The 15,752-nt window shown below is 48.2% G+C and overlaps 1 long non-coding RNA gene across 1 annotated transcript; it reads right to left on the bottom strand.

Moving 5' to 3' along the window:
- Positions 1-485: 485 nt before the first annotated feature.
- LOC141801173 (uncharacterized) lies at positions 486-12,215 on the bottom strand. The gene is made up of 4 exons (XR_012599377.1): positions 11,979-12,215; positions 7,726-7,950; positions 3,416-3,688; positions 486-640 (listed from the first exon to the last, which is right to left on the bottom strand). It is a non-coding gene; the product is annotated as an uncharacterized LOC141801173 (long non-coding RNA).
- Between the last annotated feature and the right edge of the window lie 3,537 nt (positions 12,216-15,752).

Below are 15,752 nucleotides of genomic sequence, written 5' to 3'. Positions count from 1 at the left end.
TTCATCCTCAATTGGTCTAGTACATATTTACCAAATTTGAAGAAGATCAGAAAAATTCTCTGGGAGAAGATCGTTGTGATGTGTACCCTAGAAATCACCAGAAATCGCAAAAGAATGGAAATTCAACGTTAATTTGTCGGCTTCCTGTTGGGATTTCAGCATGATGATAAGAGACTTTTTTGTTGGTGGTGTCATGATGTTTTCACACACAAAATTTCAGGCATGTAGGTAAAAGTGTGTAGAGGGGCTGATTTTTTTTGTCAGATTTTTGTGCGGCAGTGGCGCCATTTCATAGGAAACTACTGGAAACGTAAATGCTTTTGTGGCTCAGTGCCTTCATGTGTATATCTCAAGCTGAAGGCACACAGTGTGGGGTTAAAAAAGCAGGAAAAACAAAGAAATAAAAAAACAATATCAAACACAAAAACATCAAAAATCAGATGTTTCAATTCGTCCACCATGAAAATGTTAAAAGAATCTTCACAAAAGTCCCAGTCCACCAGGAAGTCTCCTCAGCATCTTTTAAGAGATGCAAACAGCACAGAGGTTTCCAGATCAGCAAGCAGATTGTTTTGGTCGAGACCCGGCTGCAAGGAGGAGCAGGTGTCCCTCGTGTTCATCGGCTTCCCTTCACCAACACCTGCAAAACACAGAGAAATGACATTAAGACACAGTTTCAGTTCCTCCCTGTGAGCCCAAACACACAATCATGTGAATGTCAAAACAATTACACGAGACATCAGCGAGTAAAAGAGGAAAAAATGAAAAACCCTGTCCTCAAAAATCACCTCCTCTCTGTGCCCTAAATCTGGCGTCTTTAAGCGCAGCTCGCCGCAGCAGCTGATGAGGGATTGAGGCTGAAGTTGAAAGGCCTTAACGGGCGCCTGGTACGCTACGAGCCGCTAATACAAAGAGGAAGCATGTGACACACCCTGAGCTGAGCCGAGATGGACTTCTGAAGGCAATCAAACCGCTTCTGGTTACATTTTTCAAGCAGCTCAGACGAGGAACTTAAAATATTACAGCTGGGTCAGCGGGTGCGGAGTGACCCCCTAACGCAGATTCTGCAGAAATCAACAAGCGGTGGTGCTAATTGGCATCGCCCGAGCTGTTAGCAGAGAGTGTGTTCGATGACGCTCTGACGTCCTGGAGGAAGAGGTGAGGGATGAGAGGGAGCTGGAAACAGAGGGGGAGGGGCTTCCCAGGCAGTTTGGGGTAGTGGTGTCGCGTTGAGTTATTGGCATCATGGTCTTGTTTTGTTGAGAGGACTACAGTGAATAAGCTTGTTAATGGTAAATTTACAGCCCCAGCATGTGGCCCAATAAAACCAGGGGATAGAGGGGATGATGATTGTGATTTTGTGTGTGTGTTGAGGAGTGTGTGTGTGTGTGTGTGATGGGGATGAGGATGGAGGAGGAGGGGTGTAGTTAGAGAAAAGTGGAAGGCGCCGGTAATTAAGAGTGTAAAAGAGTGTGAGAGAGGCGCGCACCGCTCAAAGCAAACTTTGAGCCGGGATTCCTCACTTTTTATTTATGCACCCCCATCCCTCTTCACTCTCTCCCCCGCTCTTTACTCGTCTCCCCCTTTTCTGAATGAATAGCTATCACAGTGCCACGGTGTCCCCCTCCCCTGAGCCCTTTCTCAACACCCCCTCCTCCAGGACGGCGCTGAATAGGGAGCCGAATTGAGCAAACAGTCAGGCTGTCAGCTCAATAGGAGGTCTGGCCGTGAACTTGAAGTCCTTCCCAGGCCCCCAGCCTCACATTAAGGAGGGAGGGGTGTGGGGGTTGCGGCCAGACTTTTTGGGGGGCCCCTTACGTGCCAGTGTTGCGGGGACCCCTGCCACAGAGGTTCCCAAGGCTGGTGCTCCTGCAGGAGCGATGGGGGCAGGGTGCCCCAGCTGCCTGCCTGCTCCCCTCCCTCTGCAGCTCAGTCTGGGCAGGAGGGGTGCTGACGGGACAGTGTCTGCTCCCCTGCCCAAAGCTCCTCAGACCCTCACACACACACACACACACACATCCAGACACAAGCTGCTGGCCGTGCCCACCCCCTCACCCTCACCACGACGAGCTCCCAGCCCTCCCAGGCTTCTCATCATCTCATTAGCCAACGCCAGCCACTCCACTGTCTACTGTGTGCATTGTTTTGGGCTCTGCATAATTTACACAGTAAATTGAGAGCGGCCCCGGCCCCCTTTCTGCTCAATCTACCACCTGTTTATGGAGGCCGTGCCGTGATTAGTGACACAGTTACTGCAGCACTTCTCAGGAAAGCCAAGCGACGCCTCCGCTTTAAAGCTGCATCAAAAATATCAACACGAAGGTTTTGGCGGGACCTCGATTGGAAACTCTTACACCAAACATCAGAGAATCTTAGACCCTGAAGTCCCCTCCAGTCCCTCCTCTCACCTTGACCCAGGAGGGATTATTAGCTTTCCTTTGCTAGCATCTTGGACCTCAAGTTAGCATCATCTCTCTGACCTCGTCACCAACACACACACAAACAAAGGGAGCTCTCTCTGTTGGGAGGACAATGGCGTGCATTGTTTACGCACCGCCTTGCTTAATCAAGCCCAGCCGATGCTAATTGGTGTTTTGGTTTAAGCGGGTTTCAAAGTTGGGAGCTCCTCAGTTGGAATAATGCTGCGCTGTGTAACGAGTTCGCTCGGGGAGAACAATACTTGACTTGTTTAGGCAATCGACTTTCCCCCAACAGTGGCCACTCGCACAAAGAGGAGCGGAGGCTTTCTTACGTGGACTTCCACTTCTAACTTCTTCACCATCTTGATTATCAGTTGGTTGCTGCTTGTCCCTAACCCTAACCCTGATCCTGACCCTGATCCTGACCCTAAACCAGATCCTGTTCCCGACCCTAACCGTGTATGAGGATGTGAAGGGTATCACCACCTTACGCTCCAAAGATGCTCCTTCAGGAAAACCTTCAGTTTTCATTCGAGTTTGTTTGTCGTGGTGACATCTGTAATTCTGTGACACCCGTACTCCACGACTTGGCTCGTATTTTCAAAATGGCACCCGCCGTCGCCGCCATGTCATGGCACACACACACACACATGTGAGGATGGCACGAGAATTCCCAAACGGGAAAGAAAACATGGCGCTGCAGAGGACAGATGCCCGCTGAAAGCCTCCTGAGAGAGGCATTGAGAGCAGAGTGATTTAATGTGAACACACATACAACACTCGCTCCGCCCACATCAGCTCGCCGCCCTCCCCTGCCCGCCTGCCCGCCCGTGTGAAGGATGCAATTAACAAAAATATCCGAGGTGATTAAAACAGGGGGGGCGATAGTTTGCTGGGGAAGGAGGATGGAGAGGATGGAGGGAGTCGGGGAGTGGGGGTAGTGGTGGTGGTGGCGCCGACTGGAAAGATGGCGGGCGCAGTGGGTTCGGAGTTACCTGCATTCACTGGTCCTTCCACTTCCATTTCATGCCAGCGTTGCTCTAAGATGGTGGCAAGGGCTGCGTCTCGTCGTACAGGAAAAAGGGGCAGTCTGCTGAGGATGGAGCGAAGGAGGAAGGGAGGAGGCGATGCAGAGGAGGGCGAGGAGAGAGGGAGGGCAGAATCAACAGCAACCCCTCCTCCTCCTCCTCCTCCTCCTTCTTCTTCTTCTTCTTCTTCTTCTTCTGTTTTCAGTCTTCCCCTTCAGAGATGTGGAGCTGCCGGTTCGCCTGCACAGAAAACAGGGAGAGATGTTTTTTAGAGCCGGGTTTATCCATCAAAACACACATGTGTAGATCACGGATACATACGACTGCATGCACACACACACACACACACACACACACACACACACACACCTTTTCATGTCTGTTCTCATGGTACAGTCTGCCCCTGAGCATGCAAATGACTTTCATTATGCAAATGCATGCAAATCAGATCCAACCATCTGAGAATCAAGGGTGGGAAAGAAAAAAAAAACTCGACACAGAGATTGAATGAAAGAATGAAAGAGAAAAAGGGACAAGAGAGAAATCCGTGTGAGTGGCAGGAGGCGGTAAGTTAGGTAAACGCTCTGTGGAAAACAACGCCAGCGCGATTGGACAAACACGATTACCTTCTTTTGTTGTCACTTAATTTTTTTTCATCTAATTCGCCGCACCCTCGTCGTTTCACGGGAGGGGGGAAGCAGGTTGTGTTTTTTGTGTTTATTTGATGTCTCTGCTTTTGGTAGCACAAGCTGTGCTAATGTAAACACCACGCTGTGTAAAAACCCAAGGACACCAGTGATGCTCTACATTCCTCGTACTTTGGATGTGACGTTTCCCGCTCTGTTGACACCGGTGAGGCTAGCTGACTCAGACGCTGCTCGCTGCCGTTGGTGCAAAACAAAACAAAACAGTGTGGCTAAATGTTATTAGCACCACGCTACCAGAATCCTCCCCACACCTGCCTCTGCAAACCTGTGTCTCTGCACAATGTAACCAGCTTTGCTGAGTTCAATATTCTCTGGCAGGTGGAGTCTGTATCTCGCAGGTTAAGCCGCACAGTTCATGAACCCGTCTATTCAAAGAAATCAACAAAGAAAGCTGACTAATCGGCGAACAGAGCACGCTGTCTGATTCTGATAATACTCCTCGCCCGGCAGAAAGGATCCTCCATTAGCCGGCCGAGGAGGGAGCCAGCTTTTGTCTCGGGGTGTCAGTAGGGGGAAGACTCTGAGTGAAAATGGAATAAGGTGGTAAAAACAGGGGTGACTTGGAGTGTGAGAGAGTTGGGCTGGGTAAGCAGGGAGGAGAAGGACTACAGGGGTGGGGTACCGCTGAATGGTGGCAAACCTCTCCTAATTGGCACTTGACATTTTTTTTGCCATTGGCACTGGAGTGGGCCAGCTTTCAAGCCCTCTCCGGGTCCTTGTTGGAAAAGTGCCTTATGCAAATATGTCGAATGGGCTCTATTGTGAAGCCTCTGATATTAACAGCTCACGCAACAATGAAATTGTGTGCTCACTCCGGACTCGTAGGTGTGTGTGAGAGGGAGCGAGACAATGGCAGCGGGAGCAGCTTCAGTCTGAACAGACCCTCCATCGGATGCTTTGCCAAGTCATTTCAGCAGAATGGGCTTTCTCTGAGGGCCCGGGCTCTCGGTAAAAGCTTTATTAACCACTGAAACAAACAAATGCACGCACTGTTTTGCTCCGGCTCTGAAAGTGTCTCTGTTTATTCTGCCGCTGAATGGCTCGATTTATCGCGGGGTTGAAAATACTGAGGGTGGAAAAGGCTTCGCTCGTTCTCTTTGAAAGATACTTCCCCTCTTAAAACATCACTGTCTCACTGCTAAATGCGAAAATGTATTCATGCCTCGGCGCCGAGCTGCTCTCCCTCTGATATTCCTTTCCTCCTCTCATTGTTTACCCTTAACGCGCTCCCTTGGGTGAGCACAGCTCCAGATCTAAAGATATCTGCACGTTCCCTTTGGAGAGAAGTAGTTCGGCGAGGTCTGAGAGAAATTTCATCTTCGCGTCCTAAAACTCCGAACCAACACGGAGGCAAGCAGAGCAGAGGGTTAGACGGCAGCAGCCGCCCCCCGGTGTGGTCCGAGCACGGTACACCTGTTACCGCTAGGTTGCCAAACTTAATCTTCTTTGTCCGCGGAGGCCCATTGACTTCTGCAGGATACATTCACTTCCCTGTGAGCGCTAAGAGGGCAGAGGGAATGCCTGTGTGTTGGGAAATAACAGGTCTGGCCTTGTGCTCCAGCCCAACAGCGAAGCCATTTTCCAAACCCTGTTGGTGTGTTGGATGCAGAGAAAGAGAGGCAGAGAAAAGGGGGCAGGAATCACTGGGTCTTATTCAGAAAACTGTCTGGCTGCTTGGACCCTGCAGGGGTGAAAGGGAGGCAAAGGGGCGCTTTGTCCCTCAGTGACAAGTGGACTAGCTCTATTGACTGTAAAGTCTACTGGTGGGAGGGGGGCAAGCAGGACCCGGCCACAATGGCTGTTTTTCTATTTGACACTTGGAGTCTAAATCTGCTTGCCTAGTGCATGAAAGCTAAGACAAACCCACCCTCCTCCTCCTCCTCCTCCTCCTCCTCTCTGTCTATTTCAGACCTTGCCATGGGACAAGGGAGAGCAGAAGCCCTAAGGTGGTTTTTAGGGAGCCTTCCCGTCCCTGTGCCACTTTCAGGCCGGCAGAAGCGAAGGCAGACTCTGTACCGGGGTCCCCTGTGTGGAGTGTTAGCGATATAACTGTGCCACACACGGAGCCAGCACAAAGCTTTTGCACTATGACATGCGTCTCCCAGGGCACTGCTCAGGGTATAAACACAATCTGTCCAAGACTGTGGCTCCCATTTAGCCCCAGTCTGGGAAGTGACACAGAAACAGAAGCAAGCGCAAGGAAAGCTGTTGAAAATGTGCACCTGCGCCGATCCAAGAGTTAACACTGTCACCACCAGGAAGTACTCCGACAGCATCTCAGGCTGTCACTCCTCCTTCCTTCTAAGCTCAAATGTCACACACGGCACCTGCAATGCAGCAGCTTCGACTGACGCTGCAAGTCGAGGTTGCATGCAAGGAATCTCACTCCAGCCCTTTCAGATTTGCTGAATGAACCCCAAACTGGAAACAATGTTTGGGGCAGCAAACGGCACCGCCCGGCTTCACCGTTACCCGAGCGGCTCCAAAAGCCCCGAGACCTCAGGAACAATCCTCTCCCAGCAGGAGTGACCCTCCAGCTTTGATGGGCAGGCAAGAAATCACACCTTCAATCAGCCATCAGAGGCCTCGAGGTTGAAGATCTGATTGACCAATTACTCCTCACCATGAGCCCGCCGCAGAGAACCTCAAGGCTCAGATTGTTCTCCGTGTCCTGCTCATGGATCTCGTCGCTGGGGCCACTTTCTGCTTGATTGCCTCTGGACCACTCCCCCCCCTTCGCCTTGCCTTGTGCGCACACAGCAGCATTCACAGATATCCCATCAGGCCTTTCCACATGGCAGCTCCTCCTGCAATGGAGGGCTTTGCCACGGCCCATTCACAACCAAGCCAACTGTCACGTCAAATCAAACAACGGCCAGGACCCCAAATCAAACACCCTTTATGCCGGGCGGAGAAAGGAGTAGGTGGGAAGGAGGAAAAGAATCAACAACAGCTAACTTAACAAAATTGGCCTCAAACAAATTTTTTGTCTGTTCGCTTTAGGTGCCGGCGGGGAGTTTGGATCCGGGATTAACTGGGAGGGAGCGTTCTTAACTCACACAATCCAACCCGAGTCGGAACATATGTATAATTCATAGCTCGCTACGCAGCTCCTGTGACATAAAGAGCCCACATTCTTCGCGTATTGCACGTCCTCTTAGCGCCAGAGATGCAGGAGCCCAAGTGAAAGGAGCATTGAGTAAACGGGCTCCCAAACTGATTAGCCGATACCGACTTGTTAAACTACTTGTCAAAGTCCACCCATGGGTCCCTTTCAGCAAGGCTGTCACTCCCAGCCATGTGATACTACGGCTAAGCCTCTGCATGCAGCCACACACACAAGGATCATGGGGCTTATTAGATTAAAAGTGATCCTGTTGCACCATCCGTACAGCTATGGATCACCGCCACTGGCTGCAGGGCGCTGAGGGGAACACAGGCGACCACGTCCCGTTTTGTTTCACGCCTACCTTTGATTTTCTGACAAAGCCTCAGGATGAAGTTTGGAGTGTCTGAAAGCCTCACACACACACACACACTCACACACACACACAGAGTCGTGACCCTTACCTTTCCCACCTCCTCGTCCTCTTCCCTCGAAGCTTTTTCAGGAAGTTGCGTTTGGGGTCTTGATGCCTTTTCAGGAGTGTAATGGGATTCTTGTTACTTTCGGTTATCTAGCTTTATGAAGAATGTACATCACTCATACAGCTAGATAACCAAAGATAACAACCAACCCCTAAGGCTACCCATCCTCTCAAGCTGCAGGCGACGTGACATGAGCTGACTTCACACCTACGAGCAGATGAGAAAGTGGTTGATTCGGATGATTAAAGGATGAATTCGTGTAGAAAAAAAAATTCCAACAGCGGTTCACGCCAACTCCGAACAAAGGCGCTCTCTTCAGGCTTGGGGCCTTCTTTCCTCACTCAACCTAAAGCGGCTCTTAAATGTCCTGACCCTTCGTTTTGTGACGTCACCCAGTGGCCCCTTCATCCCCGCCTCAAACGGCTCGGCCAATCAGAAACCTCTCTTTGTGTACAGAATGCTTCGATTGGCCTGCGAGGAATGCCTCCATATCAAAAAACTCCCCAAAGTCAAACAATCAGAAAGAGGCGCCGATTAAAAAAAGAAAAAAAATGTACAGAAGTTGTCCAACCAGTCCAAACCGGCCGTGGCGCCATCTTTCCTGCTCCGGCCCAGCGCCCGCTCCTATGGCGCTTCCACCCTCACCCACTGTTCTCTCCGTAGGAGGGTGATGGCTTCAAACGCCGCCCCCTGCAACGGCCCAAATGCATTTTTAAATTAAAAGATCCTGGCTACAAAAGAAGTCTTCATTTACATTATCTGATGCTAACGCTAACGGAGTCCGAGCAGAGAGCGTAAAGATGTACAAACACAGACAAAAATGTTAAAACTCTAACTTCATCTTTGCAGAATGCGTCAGGAAACACATCCTCACATGTTCGGATACAGACAATGCTTCACACACACACTCCACTCGCACGCCGCGGTGGCACATGGCACAGGGCCCCTTCTAATTAAAGCTGCTCTGTGTGCCCAGATCCCCGTTGTGGCAGGCTCCACCCTGCCAGCAACGCCAAAACCACGAGAAGCTCCTCTAACACAGAGCAGAAACACGGACGGATAGAGAGGAGGGTGGAGGCGCTCTCGGCCTCCCTCGTCCAAACCTAAACACCACTTCTGTTTGAACGTGTTAGCAAAGACGGCTACATCCGTGTTAGCAGAGCCTCTCTGGCATTGTTCTCCCTGCAGGTTACAGGAAACAGCTGCTCCTCTTCTTCTTCTACTCTCAGATTTTTTAAAAAAGGTGTTTTGTTGCTGTTCAGGAAGCTGCCACTGTGACACGGATCCTCGTCAAGGTGCTTTGTTTAAATCCACAAGGACAAAGCGAGAGCAGAGACAAGCCAGGCTCTGCTACACACACACACACACACTCACACACACACAGCTGCACTGAGTTCAAAAATATTAAAATGAACAAACTCTTTTCAGCAGATCCTCCAATTAAACATTTATTTTTCTCATTTCCTTCTTTATAAATTGATATATTTCAAATTATTCCCAGCTCCAACTGTTTGCGAAATAAATTAACAAATCCACTTTCTCCACATTTACTCTTAATATCTATTTTTAAATTAACTCTTCCCCCCTTTTTTTTTAAAGTCACATTAACCACTTTTCCCTTTGAACTTCTCACTAATTCATCACAATATCATTTGCTTTGAATTGATGCAATATGACCATTAAGGTTTTTTAATCGCTGCAGACTTGTGCTGTGAGCTTTATGACTCGTTTTAAGATGAGCCATATTTTCAGGATCCCAGAGTTGGATAAAGAGGAAGATAATTACATGCAGATTGCGCTTATTCCCCCTATTATCATTAATAGTCTCTTTCATTAACAGGGCTTTATATTAAGGCTGTTATATAATTCTAATAAATTAATATCATTTCTGTATTTTCTTCCTTTTATGATGCGTTTCACCCTGGAAATTATTCACGCTGTGAGTTCAGAAATTGTTGCTCCTGGGGGTTTGAGGAAAGAGTCTCTTAAACAAAAACTTTTAAACAAGGAGACCCTCACTCCTCCTTACTCCTCCTCACTCCTCATGCACCAGTTAAATGTGCAGCTCCTTTCTCTCTCTCCTACATTTAAACCAAACCACATCAGGCTCTCCAATTGGCTTGAAGATGAGCATGACGTCATGAACCCAGCGCCTCTAATTGGAAATAATTTATGCGAAGGTGCAGAGCTTATTAGCAAGAAATTGATTCCTATTATAGAGCTTCATTGGTTATCATTTGATTTAAACCACGTGGATGGATGCTGCGGTTTAGGCGAAGAAAAGCGCAATTACGCACGACTTTTACGCACGAGTTTGAGTATTTTACGCACGCGTCTGTATGAAACAGGGAGGTTGTGATTATTTTTCTTTGAGCATTAAAATGAGAGGCCTGTGGTATACTTTACACACACACACTCACACACACACTGTAGTTTCTTGGTGTGTGTGTGTGTGTTATTTAATTTCCAGCACGTCCAGCGTGAAAGGAAACTGAATAATAAAAATCTCTGGATTTAAAATAATTTGACAGTTTAATAAGAGCATTTTTAGCTTTGAATCTTTTATTTTTATTTCATCACTTTAATGATTAAAATGTGTTTTCTGTTAGAAAGCGCAAAATTCTTCTTCCATGTGGATTTGAATCACACTTTTCCCTCTGATTGTTGTTTATTTTAAAAAATAAAGGATAATTTCGCCCTAATTTATAAAACATCCGCGTAGAGAAGTTGGTGTGATGGTTACGTACAGTCAGCCACGTGTTGTGAGGCCGCTGAATGTCTCTCCAGGGATCCCTGGGTATAAAAAAAAAAAGAAAAAAGAAAAGGAAAAACGATCATTTTATTCTTCAAACGGACTACACAGCACCGAGGAGCACAAATTGGCCCATTTTGCATTTCTTTTTTTTTTTTTTACTGAAGCCCTCCATCAAAGAGTGGAGACAAGCAGCAAACTGCTGCGGTGCTGCCACAATGAGCGCGTTTTAAAAATAGACAATAGTGATGATGGTCCGTGAAAAGGTGCCGCCTGTAGCCGTGAAGCCTGTGACTGTACATCACTGCTATTGTGCGCTAAAGACGCCATAAAACACACCGGGCCAGAGCCTGAATACACTCAGAAAATGACCCTGCAGAGGCACACACACACACACACACACACACACTCAACTTTATCCTCTGTGCAGGAGTGTGTGCTAAAGCAGAAATATTTAAAATTAACCTTTATTTCTGCACACGTCCCCTTCCCCTGTCTCCATCCACACACTTTAATTCTCATGTGCATCATGTGAAGCGTTGCATAATCCCAGTTTTTATTTTCTGGGTTTAAACTGCCTTCAAAGCTCCAACAGGCACAGATTTCTCCCCTCGGTGTGTCCGCGGGGCGCACACGTGTCCTCGGCACAGGCCTCGGTGCCCCGCGCACACGTGTGGAGTGGGTATTTTGGCCCTTGTGATCCCTTTATCCGGCAGCTATGGGTGTGAACGCCACCACTTTGTCTTATTACGCGTGCACTGCAGGGCCCTGTGTGTTGGTAATCCTCATATCTGAGCCACATGGCCGCTCGGAGTTCTGCAAAGGCTTAATTTCACCGTGATCGTGTCACATTGGTGGGCGTTTTTCTGGAGCCTGGAGTGACCCTCGGTTTGGGGTGTGTGACACCGAAAGAACCAGGATCTAGAAGCGCGTTTTTTGGCCTTTGTGGTCCCAATGCGTCAGTGAGGCTCTCAGCTCCTCTAATTACAAGTTTCCCTCCCTGATGTTCTCCGTCATGCAGCCTGAGCGGAGGTTTCTGCGTCTTCATGTGTGACCTTTCACTCGGCCTGGACACCATCACGAGTCCAACGCCAGAAATTAATATTAAAATAACAATTTACATTAATTTATCTCCATTTCTTGCCATGTTGATTCAAAACAAAGCGTGAAATTAAAAAATAATTCATATTTTTTTATGCTGAGTAATGTTTCCACCTGCCAGGAGCTGCCACTCTGACAGAAACACCACCTCCTGCTTCACATCCTCACAGCAAAGAGACAAAAACACAGAAGAATGAGGAATGGAAGGAGCAGATCTACAGCTACAGATCTACACTCCACACACACACGCACAGAGAGACCCCACTCCACGCATCCTTTGCTCCGTGATGTGAGCAGCTAAGCGACGGATGCAAACGCGTTTTCCCTCCACGATTTCCTGCACCTGCTTTCACATTCTCCCCGAAATCACTTTCATACTCACGCGTTCGTCAGCGGGTTTCTGCGGCGTCCTCCTCTCCGGAGCAGAGCGGCGCAGAGCGGAGCGGAGCGGAGCAGCGAGCGGCGCGGCAGATGGAGGCAGAGTGAGCTGCCGGAGGCTGGAGCGCTCAGTCTTCATGGCTGCGGCTGCCCGTGACGTCTCTCTGGCTCCATCCATTCAGCTTCCCCCGGACGGGTTTTCCCCCCTGTTTTTATTATCATCCCCATTATTTCGCGCGGAGGTGGATCTCGCCCCTTTCTCTCCTCCTCCTCCTCCTCCTCCTCCTCCTCCTCCTCCTGCTCCCTACCCCGCGCCGTCCCTCGCGCTCTCCATCCTTTGCTGTCAGATGCAATATGAACTTAAAACATGCCTGCTCTAAAAACATATACTGCCACCAAGGCCCTCCCCTTTATGACACGATGCAGGTCTGCTTTTTGTCTCCACCCTCTCAGATATGAAGCATGGGTGGATGCTCGAGTCCCCTGCTCCTCTGGATCACACTCAGGCCTGGTGATAATCCTAATCCAGGCTGGATTTCATGATTTTACTGACACTGAAAACTCTGGCCTGCATTCTCAGAAAGCAGAAACCCTGACCTTCAGATTTATCACCACTCAGCATCCTCAGTCTCCCCCTCCTCCGAGGCTCCTCTGAGGCTTCTCTGAGGCTCTGTTTCACCCATCAAGCACCGTTTTGAGTCTCATTTCAGCCCATGTGGGATTATAAAAAACTTTCGTGTAATCTTGTCTGGCTACCAGTATTCGTTTGACACAGACTTGCGGCCTCCGTGGATCAAGTGCGCACATCCAGCGCTCTCATTGTGCGCGTCTTTGATACAGAGGAGTCCAGGAATGTGTGCAGGGAGGAGGAGGAGGTGGTGGGGAGGGTGAAGACCGTGCAAATCAGCTTTTACTGTCACCGCCGAGCCCTGAGCCCGCAGACAAGAGCCAAGAAAGGGGGTCTGGGTCACTTGATTATCATAATAATCAGATCGCGGGGATAAAAATCTCCTTTGAATAAATTACTGCTTCAATAGGAGGCGCGACTGCCAAAGAGACAACTTTGTCAGCCCCCAGTTTGTTGTCGGGGGGCTCTGTCTCTTGCCTACCAATGTCCCAGCTCCCCTTTTCTTTCTCTGCAAATTTTGGACGCTTTCCTGGAGATCAAGCTCTAAATACGGCTACTGTTTCTCTGCTCCCCTCTCCGCGCCCTCCTCGATGCCTGGATACGGGGTCCACACGGGCAGGCAGGCCGCGGGCTCCTCTTGGGAACGCGGAGTGCTCGGTGGAGGTGGCTAATGGGCTAAGGACCGGGCACAATAGTCTGGGGGTGCCCCCCTCCTCCCCCTCATCATCCCTCTCTCTTGCATGGGAACCCGGGCACCGAGCTGGACCAGGGGGCCGCTCCGCATTGTGGTGCCACATCCCAAGTTCATTAGCACCCATCAGGCAATTCCTGCAGGGCTTGGCGGTTAAACCCTCCACCCTCCTCCTCCTCCTCCTCCTCCACCTCCCAAATCCAGCTCATATGTTTGTGGATGAAACATTTCCCCGGATTTAACGTGTTGAAACAGCAGAATGACCTGATTACAGCGGCTGGGATTATAATATCAGGATCCACCAGCAGAACAATAACTGCTCTTGTAGCTTCATTATGACTACACATCTAACTTAACGACAGTAGAAATACAACTTTAATTACACTAAGTCTCTCATTAAGGCTGTAATTAGCAGAGGATGGAGCTGTGTGTTGGCAGAGACGGTTTCACCTGCTTCATTTAGGCTCAAAGAAGAAACAACAACCTTTAATAAAACTCTGGAGCAGCTGAGTTTAGCTCCTTCATGAAGCCTCGCCTTTAAAAACTGACCCACCACACTAAATTCAATAACTAGCTTTAGCTCTAATTAGAGCTGACACGATTCCTCGAATGATTCGAGGTACTCGATTACAAGAAAATACTCGAGTAATTTTCTCCGCCTCGAGGAATCGTTTGATTTTAAAAAAAGATCAAAGAGTGGTTTTTCAATTAGAGCTGAGGCCAAATTAAGAGAGTTTTCAGACTTATACAAAATGGCAACTAGCAACAAATCTAGCTTCTTTTCTGGAGTTTGGAGACTAATGGGTCATTCTACGAAACGGGCGCCATTTGGGTCCGCAACATTTGATGAGATGAACAAGGCATAAAAAATGTTTCAAAGTGTGTTTGATCATTTTTGGCCCTAGTGGAGCCCAGGTAGCACCTCTCAGGGACCTGGACCCTCTTTTACCTTATTGTCAGATTAGCTCAGTGGTGAAGTCCAGCTTCTTTCACATCAGGCAGCTAGCTAAAGTGAAGCCTTTTCTCGCACAGCAGCACTTTATTACAGTAATCCACGCTTTTATTACATCTCGGCTGGATTACTGTAACGCACTGTACCTGGGGGTCAGTCAGGGCTCCCTCGCACGTCTCCAGTTAGTGCAGAACGCAGCCGCTCGGCTTCTGACTGGAGCACGTAAGAGGGAGCACATTACTCCCATCCTGGCCTCCCTCCACTGGCTGCCTGTGCATTTTAGAGTCCATTTTAAGATCCTTTTATTTGTTTTTGTATCTTTAAATGGTCTGGCCCCCGTGTACCTCTCTGAGCTCCTCCATCCCCACGCTCCTTCTCGATGCCTCGGGTCAGCTGATCTGCTGCTCCTGGAGGTACCGAGGTCGAAGCGTAAGCTCAGAGGGGACAGGGCTTTCTCAGTAGCTGCCCCTCCACATAAGACGAGCCCCCTCACTGTCCGCTTTTAAAACAAGTCTTAAAACCCATTTTTATTCTTTGGCTTTTAACCCACCTTGAGACTCTGCTCATGTTTTAGTGTTTTTACGGTTTGTTCTAGTTTTTAACTAATTGTTTCATTGTTTTTATTATTTTCAGAACAATGTCACAATTTATTTTACTATGTGCACCTTTGTTTTAATGTTATTTGTTTTATTTACTCGTTTATGTCTGCACTAATTTTATGTACAGCACTTTGTTTTCAGCTGAGGTTGTTTTAAAGTGCTCTATAAATAAAGTTGAGTTGAGTTGAGTTAAACCTACAGTTTTAAAGCTTGGTGTAAAGATTGACCGTGATTTTAAATTGGATCAACAAATTAATTCAGTTGTTAAATCCAGTTTTTATCACCTCAGGCTTTTATCCAAGATTAAATCGGTTTTATCTTTTAACGATTTTGAGCGGGTAATTCATGCTTTTATTTCTACGCGACTCGACTACTGTAATGCTCTGTACGTTGGTGTAAATCAGGCTTCTCTCGCGCGCTTACAGCTAGTCCAGAACGCAGCTGCTCGTCTTTTAACTGGAGCACGAAAGCACGAACACATCACTCCGATCCTGGAGTCCCTCCTTTTAAAATCCTTGAAAAATTTTGTTGTTTGTTTTTAAATCTTTTCAAGGATCAGCACCTCAGTACATCTCCGATCTTTTACATATTTACACTCCCTCGCGGTCCCTGAGGTCTGCTGATCACTTTCACCTCGTGGTCCCAAAAACTCGTTTAAAGACCCGAGGTGATCGAGCCTTTTCGGTGGTGGCTCGACTTTTAAATCACGTCTTAAAACTCACTTTTATTCTTTGGCTTTTAACTCGGCATGAGAGTTGTGTGATCCGTGTCCTTTTATGCTTTTTCTGGTCTTAACCCCTGTTTATGACTCTTATTTGTTTTTATGTGTTATGTAAATTGATTTTATTTCTTTTATGTTATTTTAACTGTGCAGCACTTTGGTGAACTTAGATGTTTTTAAAAATGTG

This window comes from Halichoeres trimaculatus, unplaced genomic scaffold (assembly GCF_033239565.1).
Source record: "Halichoeres trimaculatus isolate MK-OKI-2021-1 unplaced genomic scaffold, fHalTri1.1 fHalTri1_scaffold_12, whole genome shotgun sequence".
Taxonomy (NCBI): Eukaryota; Metazoa; Chordata; class Actinopteri; order Labriformes; family Labridae; genus Halichoeres; species Halichoeres trimaculatus.
The sequence above is the reverse complement of the archived record's forward strand: the minus strand, read 5'-3'. Positions and strand labels throughout refer to the sequence as shown.